Source organism: Anopheles merus, unplaced genomic scaffold (assembly GCF_017562075.2).
Source record: "Anopheles merus strain MAF unplaced genomic scaffold, AmerM5.1 LNR4000028, whole genome shotgun sequence".
NCBI lineage: Eukaryota > Metazoa > Arthropoda > Insecta > Diptera > Culicidae > Anopheles > Anopheles merus.
This window is the reverse complement of record NW_024427608.1, coordinates 61626-73950: the sequence shown is the minus strand read 5'-3', so window position 1 is coordinate 73950 and position 12325 is coordinate 61626.

Sequence of the window (12325 nt, the reverse complement as noted above, 5' to 3'; positions counted from 1 at the left end):
ATAATGGATGACCTTGCATTTTCGTCAAAATTTCAAGCATGGCCATGGGGACGGGTGAGAAAGCTCAAGTGATGTAGTTGAATGTTCCTTCAAATGGCCATAACTTCGTAACCATGTGTCCTAGCGTGATGATTAAGACAGTTTTGGAAAGGCATTGAAGTGGTCTACAAGATCTGTACATAGGTTTAAAGATTGGACTTATTGGTAGTCTAGTAAATGGCCTCTGAATGCATTGTACTCGGGAAAACCTGTCAATTAGAGCATGTGTATAAAGGGTAATATGACCCATTATGAAACTTTTTCATCGCCAAGATCCTTGTTATTGTGTCCCAGGGCTTTGGTTTGCTTATTCATGAAGCCCCAATGACATAAGAACGATAATGGATGACCTTGCATTTTCGTCAAAATTTCAAGCATGGCCATGGGGACGGGTGAGAAAGCTCAAGTGATGTAGTTGAATGTTCCTTCAAATGGCCATAACTTCGTAACCATGTGTCCTAGCGTGATGATTAAGACAGTTTTGGAAAGGCATTGAAGTGGTCTACAAGATCTGTACATAGGTTTAAAGATTGGACTTATTGGTAGTCTAGTAAATGCCCTCTGAATGCATTGTACTCGGGAAAACCTGTCAATTAGAGCATGTGTATAAAGGGTAATATGACCCATTATGAAACTTTTTCATCGCCAAGATCCTTGTTATTGTGTCCCAGGGCTTTGGTTTGCTTATTCATGAAGCCCCAATGACATAAGAACGATAATGGATGACCTTGCATTTTCGTCAAAATTTCAAGCATGGCCATGGGGACGGGTGAGAAAGCTCAAGTGATGTAGTTGAATGTTCCTTCAAATGGCCATAACTTCGTAACCATGTGTCCTAGCGTGATGATTAAGACAGTTTTGGAAAGGCATTGAAGTGGTCTACAAGATCTGTACATAGGTTTAAAGATTGGACTTATTGGTAGTCTAGTAAATGGCCTCTGAATGCATTGTACTCGGGAAAACCTGTCAATTAGAGCATGTGTATAAAGGGTAATATGACCCATTATGAAACTTTTTCATCGCCAAGATCCTTGTTATTGTGTCCCAGGGCTTTGGTTTGCTTATTCATGAAGCCCCAATGACATAAGAACGATAATGGATGACCTTGCATTTTCGTCAAAATTTCAAGCATGGCCATGGGGACGGGTGAGAAAGCTCAAGTGATGTAGTTGAATGTTCCTTCAAATGGCCATAACTTCGTAACCATGTGTCCTAGCGTGATGATTAAGACAGTTTTGGAAAGGCATTGAAGTGGTCTACAAGATCTGTACATAGGTTTAAAGATTGGACTTATTGGTAGTCTAGTAAATGCCCTCTGAATGCATTGTACTCGGGAAAACCTGTCAATTAGAGCATGTGTATAAAGGGTAATATGACCCATTATGAAACTTTTTCATCGCCAAGATCCTTGTTATTGTGTCCCAGGGCTTTGGTTTGCTTATTCATGAAGCCCCAATGACATAAGAACGATAATGGATGACCTTGCATTTTCGTCAAAATTTCAAGCATGGCCATGGGGACGGGTGAGAAAGCTCAAGTGATGTAGTTGAATGTTCCTTCAAATGGCCATAACTTCGTAACCATGTGTCCTAGCGTGATGATTAAGACAGTTTTGGAAAGGCATTGAAGTGGTCTACAAGATCTGTACATAGGTTTAAAGATTGGACTTATTGGTAGTCTAGTAAATGGCCTCTGAATGCATTGTACTCGGGAAAACCTGTCAATTAGAGCATGTGTATAAAGGGTAATATGACCCATTATGAAACTTTTTCATCGCCAAGATCCTTGTTATTGTGTCCCAGGGCTTTGGTTTGCTTATTCATGAAGCCCCAATGACATAAGAACGATAATGGATGACCTTGCATTTTCGTCAAAATTTCAAGCATGGCCATGGGGACGGGTGAGAAAGCTCAAGTGATGTAGTTGAATGTTCCTTCAAATGGCCATAACTTCGTAACCATGTGTCCTAGCGTGATGATTAAGACAGTTTTGGAAAGGCATTGAAGTGGTCTACAAGATCTGTACATAGGTTTAAAGATTGGACTTATTGGTAGTCTAGTAAATGGCCTCTGAATGCATTGTACTCGGGAAAACCTGTCAATTAGAGCATGTGTATAAAGGGTAATATGACCCATTATGAAACTTTTTCATCGCCAAGATCCTTGTTATTGTGTCCCAGGGCTTTGGTTTGCTTATTCATGAAGCCCCAATGACATAAGAACGATAATGGATGACCTTGCATTTTCGTCAAAATTTCAAGCATGGCCATAGGGACGGGTGAGAAAGCTCAAGTGATGTAGTTGAATGTTCCTTCAAATGGCCATAACTTCGTAACCATGTGTCCTAGCGTGATGATTAAGACAGTTTTGGAAAGGCATTGAAGTGGTCTACAAGATCTGTACATAGGTTTAAAGATTGGACTTATTGGTAGTCTAGTAAATGGCCTCTGAATGCATTGTACTCGGGAAAACCTGTCAATTAGAGCATGTGTATAAAGGGTAATATGACCCATTATGAAACTTTTTCATCGCCAAGATCCTTGTTATTGTGTCCCAGGGCTTTGGTTTGCTTATTCATGAAGCCCCAATGACATAAGAACGATAATGGATGACCTTGCATTTTCGTCAAAATTTCAAGCATGGCCATAGGGACGGGTGAGAAAGCTCAAGTGATGTAGTTGAATGTTCCTTCAAATGGCCATAACTTCGTAACCATGTGTCCTAGCGTGATGATTAAGACAGTTTTGGAAAGGCATTGAAGTGGTCTACAAGATCTGTACATAGGTTTAAAGATTGGACTTATTGGTAGTCTAGTAAATGGCCTCTGAATGCATTGTACTCGGGAAAACCTGTCAATTAGAGCATGTGTATAAAGGGTAATATGACCCATTATGAAACTTTTTCATCGCCAAGATCCTTGTTATTGTGTCCCAGGGCTTTGGTTTGCTTATTCATGAAGCCCCAATGACATAAGAACGATAATGGATGACCTTGCATTTTCGTCAAAATTTCAAGCATGGCCATGGGGACGGGTGAGAAAGCTCAAGTGATGTAGTTGAATGTTCCTTCAAATGGCCATAACTTCGTAACCATGTGTCCTAGCGTGATGATTAAGACAGTTTTGGAAAGGCATTGAAGTGGTCTACAAGATCTGTACATAGGTTTAAAGATTGGACTTATTGGTAGTCTAGTAAATGGCCTCTGAATGCATTGTACTCGGGAAAACCTGTCAATTAGAGCATGTGTATAAAGGGTAATATGACCCATTATGAAACTTTTTCATCGCCAAGATCCTTGTTATTGTGTCCCAGGGCTTTGGTTTGCTTATTCATGAAGCCCCAATGACATAAGAACGATAATGGATGACCTTGCATTTTCGTCAAAATTTCAAGCATGGCCATGGGGACGGGTGAGAAAGCTCAAGTGATGTAGTTGAATGTTCCTTCAAATGGCCATAACTTCGTAACCATGTGTCCTAGCGTGATGATTAAGACAGTTTTGGAAAGGCATTGAAGTGGTCTACAAGATCTGTACATAGGTTTAAAGATTGGACTTATTGGTAGTCTAGTAAATGGCCTCTGAATGCATTGTACTCGGGAAAACCTGTCAATTAGAGCATGTGTATAAAGGGTAATATGACCCATTATGAAACTTTTTCATCGCCAAGATCCTTGTTATTGTGTCCCAGGGCTTTGGTTTGCTTATTCATGAAGCCCCAATGACATAAGAACGATAATGGATGACCTTGCATTTTCGTCAAAATTTCAAGCATGGCCATGGGGACGGGTGAGAAAGCTCAAGTGATGTAGTTGAATGTTCCTTCAAATGGCCATAACTTCGTAACCATGTGTCCTAGCGTGATGATTAAGACAGTTTTGGAAAGGCATTGAAGTGGTCTACAAGATCTGTACATAGGTTTAAAGATTGGACTTATTGGTAGTCTAGTAAATGGCCTCTGAATGCATTGTACTCGGGAAAACCTGTCAATTAGAGCATGTGTATAAAGGGTAATATGACCCATTATGAAACTTTTTCATCGCCAAGATCCTTGTTATTGTGTCCCAGGGCTTTGGTTTGCTTATTCATGAAGCCCCAATGACATAAGAACGATAATGGATGACCTTGCATTTTCGTCAAAATTTCAAGCATGGCCATGGGGACGGGTGAGAAAGCTCAAGTGATGTAGTTGAATGTTCCTTCAAATGGCCATAACTTCGTAACCATGTGTCCTAGCGTGATGATTAAGACAGTTTTGGAAAGGCATTGAAGTGGTCTACAAGATCTGTACATAGGTTTAAAGATTGGACTTATTGGTAGTCTAGTAAATGGCCTCTGAATGCATTGTACTCGGGAAAACCTGTCAATTAGAGCATGTGTATAAAGGGTAATATGACCCATTATGAAACTTTTTCATCGCCAAGATCCTTGTTATTGTGTCCCAGGGCTTTGGTTTGCTTATTCATGAAGCCCCAATGACATAAGAACGATAATGGATGACCTTGCATTTTCGTCAAAATTTCAAGCATGGCCATAGGGACGGGTGAGAAAGCTCAAGTGATGTAGTTGAATGTTCCTTCAAATGGCCATAACTTCGTAACCATGTGTCCTAGCGTGATGATTAAGACAGTTTTGGAAAGGCATTGAAGTGGTCTACAAGATCTGTACATAGGTTTAAAGATTGGACTTATTGGTAGTCTAGTAAATGGCCTCTGAATGCATTGTACTCGGGAAAACCTGTCAATTAGAGCATGTGTATAAAGGGTAATATGACCCATTATGAAACTTTTTCATCGCCAAGATCCTTGTTATTGTGTCCCAGGGCTTTGGTTTGCTTATTCATGAAGCCCCAATGACATAAGAACGATAATGGATGACCTTGCATTTTCGTCAAAATTTCAAGCATGGCCATAGGGACGGGTGAGAAAGCTCAAGTGATGTAGTTGAATGTTCCTTCAAATGGCCATAACTTCGTAACCATGTGTCCTAGCGTGATGATTAAGACAGTTTTGGAAAGGCATTGAAGTGGTCTACAAGATCTGTACATAGGTTTAAAGATTGGACTTATTGGTAGTCTAGTAAATGCCCTCTGAATGCATTGTACTCGGGAAAACCTGTCAATTAGAGCATGTGTATAAAGGGTAATATGACCCATTATGAAACTTTTTCATCGCCAAGATCCTTGTTATTGTGTCCCAGGGCTTTGGTTTGCTTATTCATGAAGCCCCAATGACATAAGAACGATAATGGATGACCTTGCATTTTCGTCAAAATTTCAAGCATGGCCATGGGGACGGGTGAGAAAGCTCAAGTGATGTAGTTGAATGTTCCTTCAAATGGCCATAACTTCGTAACCATGTGTCCTAGCGTGATGATTAAGACAGTTTTGGAAAGGCATTGAAGTGGTCTACAAGATCTGTACATAGGTTTAAAGATTGGACTTATTGGTAGTCTAGTAAATGGCCTCTGAATGCATTGTACTCGGGAAAACCTGTCAATTAGAGCATGTGTATAAAGGGTAATATGACCCATTATGAAACTTTTTCATCGCCAAGATCCTTGTTATTGTGTCCCAGGGCTTTGGTTTGCTTATTCATGAAGCCCCAATGACATAAGAACGATAATGGATGACCTTGCATTTTCGTCAAAATTTCAAGCATGGCCATAGGGACGGGTGAGAAAGCTCAAGTGATGTAGTTGAATGTTCCTTCAAATGGCCATAACTTCGTAACCATGTGTCCTAGCGTGATGATTAAGACAGTTTTGGAAAGGCATTGAAGTGGTCTACAAGATCTGTACATAGGTTTAAAGATTGGACTTATTGGTAGTCTAGTAAATGGCCTCTGAATGCATTGTACTCGGGAAAACCTGTCAATTAGAGCATGTGTATAAAGGGTAATATGACCCATTATGAAACTTTTTCATCGCCAAGATCCTTGTTATTGTGTCCCAGGGCTTTGGTTTGCTTATTCATGAAGCCCCAATGACATAAGAACGATAATGGATGACCTTGCATTTTCGTCAAAATTTCAAGCATGGCCATGGGGACGGGTGAGAAAGCTCAAGTGATGTAGTTGAATGTTCCTTCAAATGGCCATAACTTCGTAACCATGTGTCCTAGCGTGATGATTAAGACAGTTTTGGAAAGGCATTGAAGTGGTCTACAAGATCTGTACATAGGTTTAAAGATTGGACTTATTGGTAGTCTAGTAAATGCCCTCTGAATGCATTGTACTCGGGAAAACCTGTCAATTAGAGCATGTGTATAAAGGGTAATATGACCCATTATGAAACTTTTTCATCGCCAAGATCCTTGTTATTGTGTCCCAGGGCTTTGGTTTGCTTATTCATGAAGCCCCAATGACATAAGAACGATAATGGATGACCTTGCATTTTCGTCAAAATTTCAAGCATGGCCATAGGGACGGGTGAGAAAGCTCAAGTGATGTAGTTGAATGTTCCTTCAAATGGCCATAACTTCGTAACCATGTGTCCTAGCGTGATGATTAAGACAGTTTTGGAAAGGCATTGAAGTGGTCTACAAGATCTGTACATAGGTTTAAAGATTGGACTTATTGGTAGTCTAGTAAATGGCCTCTGAATGCATTGTACTCGGGAAAACCTGTCAATTAGAGCATGTGTATAAAGGGTAATATGACCCATTATGAAACTTTTTCATCGCCAAGATCCTTGTTATTGTGTCCCAGGGCTTTGGTTTGCTTATTCATGAAGCCCCAATGACATAAGAACGATAATGGATGACCTTGCATTTTCGTCAAAATTTCAAGCATGGCCATGGGGACGGGTGAGAAAGCTCAAGTGATGTAGTTGAATGTTCCTTCAAATGGCCATAACTTCGTAACCATGTGTCCTAGCGTGATGATTAAGACAGTTTTGGAAAGGCATTGAAGTGGTCTACAAGATCTGTACATAGGTTTAAAGATTGGACTTATTGGTAGTCTAGTAAATGGCCTCTGAATGCATTGTACTCGGGAAAACCTGTCAATTAGAGCATGTGTATAAAGGGTAATATGACCCATTATGAAACTTTTTCATCGCCAAGATCCTTGTTATTGTGTCCCAGGGCTTTGGTTTGCTTATTCATGAAGCCCCAATGACATAAGAACGATAATGGATGACCTTGCATTTTCGTCAAAATTTCAAGCATGGCCATGGGACGGGTGAGAAAGCTCAAGTGATGTAGTTGAATGTTCCTTCAAATGGCCATAACTTCGTAACCATGTGTCCTAGCGTGATGATTAAGACAGTTTTGGAAAGGCATTGAAGTGGTCTACAAGATCTGTACATAGGTTTAAAGATTGGACTTATTGGTAGTCTAGTAAATGGCCTCTGAATGCATTGTACTCGGGAAAACCTGTCAATTAGAGCATGTGTATAAAGGGTAATATGACCCATTATGAAACTTTTTCATCGCCAAGATCCTTGTTATTGTGTCCCAGGGCTTTGGTTTGCTTATTCATGAAGCCCCAATGACATAAGAACGATAATGGATGACCTTGCATTTTCGTCAAAATTTCAAGCATGGCCATAGGGACGGGTGAGAAAGCTCAAGTGATGTAGTTGAATGTTCCTTCAAATGGCCATAACTTCGTAACCATGTGTCCTAGCGTGATGATTAAGACAGTTTTGGAAAGGCATTGAAGTGGTCTACAAGATCTGTACATAGGTTTAAAGATTGGACTTATTGGTAGTCTAGTAAATGGCCTCTGAATGCATTGTACTCGGGAAAACCTGTCAATTAGAGCATGTGTATAAAGGGTAATATGACCCATTATGAAACTTTTTCATCGCCAAGATCCTTGTTATTGTGTCCCAGGGCTTTGGTTTGCTTATTCATGAAGCCCCAATGACATAAGAACGATAATGGATGACCTTGCATTTTCGTCAAAATTTCAAGCATGGCCATGGGGACGGGTGAGAAAGCTCAAGTGATGTAGTTGAATGTTCCTTCAAATGGCCATAACTTCGTAACCATGTGTCCTAGCGTGATGATTAAGACAGTTTTGGAAAGGCATTGAAGTGGTCTACAAGATCTGTACATAGGTTTAAAGATTGGACTTATTGGTAGTCTAGTAAATGCCTCTGAATGCATTGTACTCGGGAAAACCTGTCAATTAGAGCATGTGTATAAAGGGTAATATGACCCATTATGAAACTTTTTCATCGCCAAGATCCTTGTTATTGTGTCCCAGGGCTTTGGTTTGCTTATTCATGAAGCCCCAATGACATAAGAACGATAATGGATGACCTTGCATTTTCGTCAAAATTTCAAGCATGGCCATAGGGACGGGTGAGAAAGCTCAAGTGATGTAGTTGAATGTTCCTTCAAATGGCCATAACTTCGTAACCATGTGTCCTAGCGTGATGATTAAGACAGTTTTGGAAAGGCATTGAAGTGGTCTACAAGATCTGTACATAGGTTTAAAGATTGGACTTATTGGTAGTCTAGTAAATGGCCTCTGAATGCATTGTACTCGGGAAAACCTGTCAATTAGAGCATGTGTATAAAGGGTAATATGACCCATTATGAAACTTTTTCATCGCCAAGATCCTTGTTATTGTGTCCCAGGGCTTTGGTTTGCTTATTCATGAAGCCCCAATGACATAAGAACGATAATGGATGACCTTGCATTTTCGTCAAAATTTCAAGCATGGCCATGGGGACGGGTGAGAAAGCTCAAGTGATGTAGTTGAATGTTCCTTCAAATGGCCATAACTTCGTAACCATGTGTCCTAGCGTGATGATTAAGACAGTTTTGGAAAGGCATTGAAGTGGTCTACAAGATCTGTACATAGGTTTAAAGATTGGACTTATTGGTAGTCTAGTAAATGGCCTCTGAATGCATTGTACTCGGGAAAACCTGTCAATTAGAGCATGTGTATAAAGGGTAATATGACCCATTATGAAACTTTTTCATCGCCAAGATCCTTGTTATTGTGTCCCAGGGCTTTGGTTTGCTTATTCATGAAGCCCCAATGACATAAGAACGATAATGGATGACCTTGCATTTTCGTCAAAATTTCAAGCATGGCCATGGGGACGGGTGAGAAAGCTCAAGTGATGTAGTTGAATGTTCCTTCAAATGGCCATAACTTCGTAACCATGTGTCCTAGCGTGATGATTAAGACAGTTTTGGAAAGGCATTGAAGTGGTCTACAAGATCTGTACATAGGTTTAAAGATTGGACTTATTGGTAGTCTAGTAAATGGCCTCTGAATGCATTGTACTCGGGAAAACCTGTCAATTAGAGCATGTGTATAAAGGGTAATATGACCCATTATGAAACTTTTTCATCGCCAAGATCCTTGTTATTGTGTCCCAGGGCTTTGGTTTGCTTATTCATGAAGCCCCAATGACATAAGAACGATAATGGATGACCTTGCATTTTCGTCAAAATTTCAAGCATGGCCATAGGGACGGGTGAGAAAGCTCAAGTGATGTAGTTGAATGTTCCTTCAAATGGCCATAACTTCGTAACCATGTGTCCTAGCGTGATGATTAAGACAGTTTTGGAAAGGCATTGAAGTGGTCTACAAGATCTGTACATAGGTTTAAAGATTGGACTTATTGGTAGTCTAGTAAATGGCCTCTGAATGCATTGTACTCGGGAAAACCTGTCAATTAGAGCATGTGTATAAAGGGTAATATGACCCATTATGAAACTTTTTCATCGCCAAGATCCTTGTTATTGTGTCCCAGGGCTTTGGTTTGCTTATTCATGAAGCCCCAATGACATAAGAACGATAATGGATGACCTTGCATTTTCGTCAAAATTTCAAGCATGGCCATAGGGACGGGTGAGAAAGCTCAAGTGATGTAGTTGAATGTTCCTTCAAATGGCCATAACTTCGTAACCATGTGTCCTAGCGTGATGATTAAGACAGTTTTGGAAAGGCATTGAAGTGGTCTACAAGATCTGTACATAGGTTTAAAGATTGGACTTATTGGTAGTCTAGTAAATGGCCTCTGAATGCATTGTACTCGGGAAAACCTGTCAATTAGAGCATGTGTATAAAGGGTAATATGACCCATTATGAAACTTTTTCATCGCCAAGATCCTTGTTATTGTGTCCCAGGGCTTTGGTTTGCTTATTCATGAAGCCCCAATGACATAAGAACGATAATGGATGACCTTGCATTTTCGTCAAAATTTCAAGCATGGCCATGGGGACGGGTGAGAAAGCTCAAGTGATGTAGTTGAATGTTCCTTCAAATGGCCATAACTTCGTAACCATGTGTCCTAGCGTGATGATTAAGACAGTTTTGGAAAGGCATTGAAGTGGTCTACAAGATCTGTACATAGGTTTAAAGATTGGACTTATTGGTAGTCTAGTAAATGGCCTCTGAATGCATTGTACTCGGGAAAACCTGTCAATTAGAGCATGTGTATAAAGGGTAATATGACCCATTATGAAACTTTTTCATCGCCAAGATCCTTGTTATTGTGTCCCAGGGCTTTGGTTTGCTTATTCATGAAGCCCCAATGACATAAGAACGATAATGGATGACCTTGCATTTTCGTCAAAATTTCAAGCATGGCCATGGGGACGGGTGAGAAAGCTCAAGTGATGTAGTTGAATGTTCCTTCAAATGGCCATAACTTCGTAACCATGTGTCCTAGCGTGATGATTAAGACAGTTTTGGAAAGGCATTGAAGTGGTCTACAAGATCTGTACATAGGTTTAAAGATTGGACTTATTGGTAGTCTAGTAAATGGCCTCTGAATGCATTGTACTCGGGAAAACCTGTCAATTAGAGCATGTGTATAAAGGGTAATATGACCCATTATGAAACTTTTTCATCGCCAAGATCCTTGTTATTGTGTCCCAGGGCTTTGGTTTGCTTATTCATGAAGCCCCAATGACATAAGAACGATAATGGATGACCTTGCATTTTCGTCAAAATTTCAAGCATGGCCATAGGGACGGGTGAGAAAGCTCAAGTGATGTAGTTGAATGTTCCTTCAAATGGCCATAACTTCGTAACCATGTGTCCTAGCGTGATGATTAAGACAGTTTTGGAAAGGCATTGAAGTGGTCTACAAGATCTGTACATAGGTTTAAAGATTGGACTTATTGGTAGTCTAGTAAATGGCCTCTGAATGCATTGTACTCGGGAAAACCTGTCAATTAGAGCATGTGTATAAAGGGTAATATGACCCATTATGAAACTTTTTCATCGCCAAGATCCTTGTTATTGTGTCCCAGGGCTTTGGTTTGCTTATTCATGAAGCCCCAATGACATAAGAACGATAATGGATGACCTTGCATTTTCGTCAAAATTTCAAGCATGGCCATGGGGACGGGTGAGAAAGCTCAAGTGATGTAGTTGAATGTTCCTTCAAATGGCCATAACTTCGTAACCATGTGTCCTAGCGTGATGATTAAGACAGTTTTGGAAAGGCATTGAAGTGGTCTACAAGATCTGTACATAGGTTTAAAGATTGGACTTATTGGTAGTCTAGTAAATGGCCTCTGAATGCATTGTACTCGGGAAAACCTGTCAATTAGAGCATGTGTATAAAGGGTAATATGACCCATTATGAAACTTTTTCATCGCCAAGATCCTTGTTATTGTGTCCCAGGGCTTTGGTTTGCTTATTCATGAAGCCCCAATGACATAAGAACGATAATGGATGACCTTGCATTTTCGTCAAAATTTCAAGCATGGCCATAGGGACGGGTGAGAAAGCTCAAGTGATGTAGTTGAATGTTCCTTCAAATGGCCATAACTTCGTAACCATGTGTCCTAGCGTGATGATTAAGACAGTTTTGGAAAGGCATTGAAGTGGTCTACAAGATCTGTACATAGGTTTAAAGATTGGACTTATTGGTAGTCTAGTAAATGCCTCTGAATGCATTGTACTCGGGAAAACCTGTCAATTAGAGCATGTGTATAAAGGGTAATATGACCCATTATGAAACTTTTTCATCGCCAAGATCCTTGTTATTGTGTCCCAGGGCTTTGGTTTGCTTATTCATGAAGCCCCAATGACATAAGAACGATAATGGATGACCTTGCATTTTCGTCAAAATTTCAAGCATGGCCATGGGGACGGGTGAGAAAGCTCAAGTGATGTAGTTGAATGTTCCTTCAAATGGCCATAACTTCGTAACCATGTGTCCTAGCGTGATGATTAAGACAGTTTTGGAAAGGCATTGAAGTGGTCTACAAGATCTGTACATAGGTTTAAAGATTGGACTTATTGGTAGTCTAGTAAATGGCCTCTGAATGCATTGTACTCGGGAAAACCTGTCAATTAGAGCAT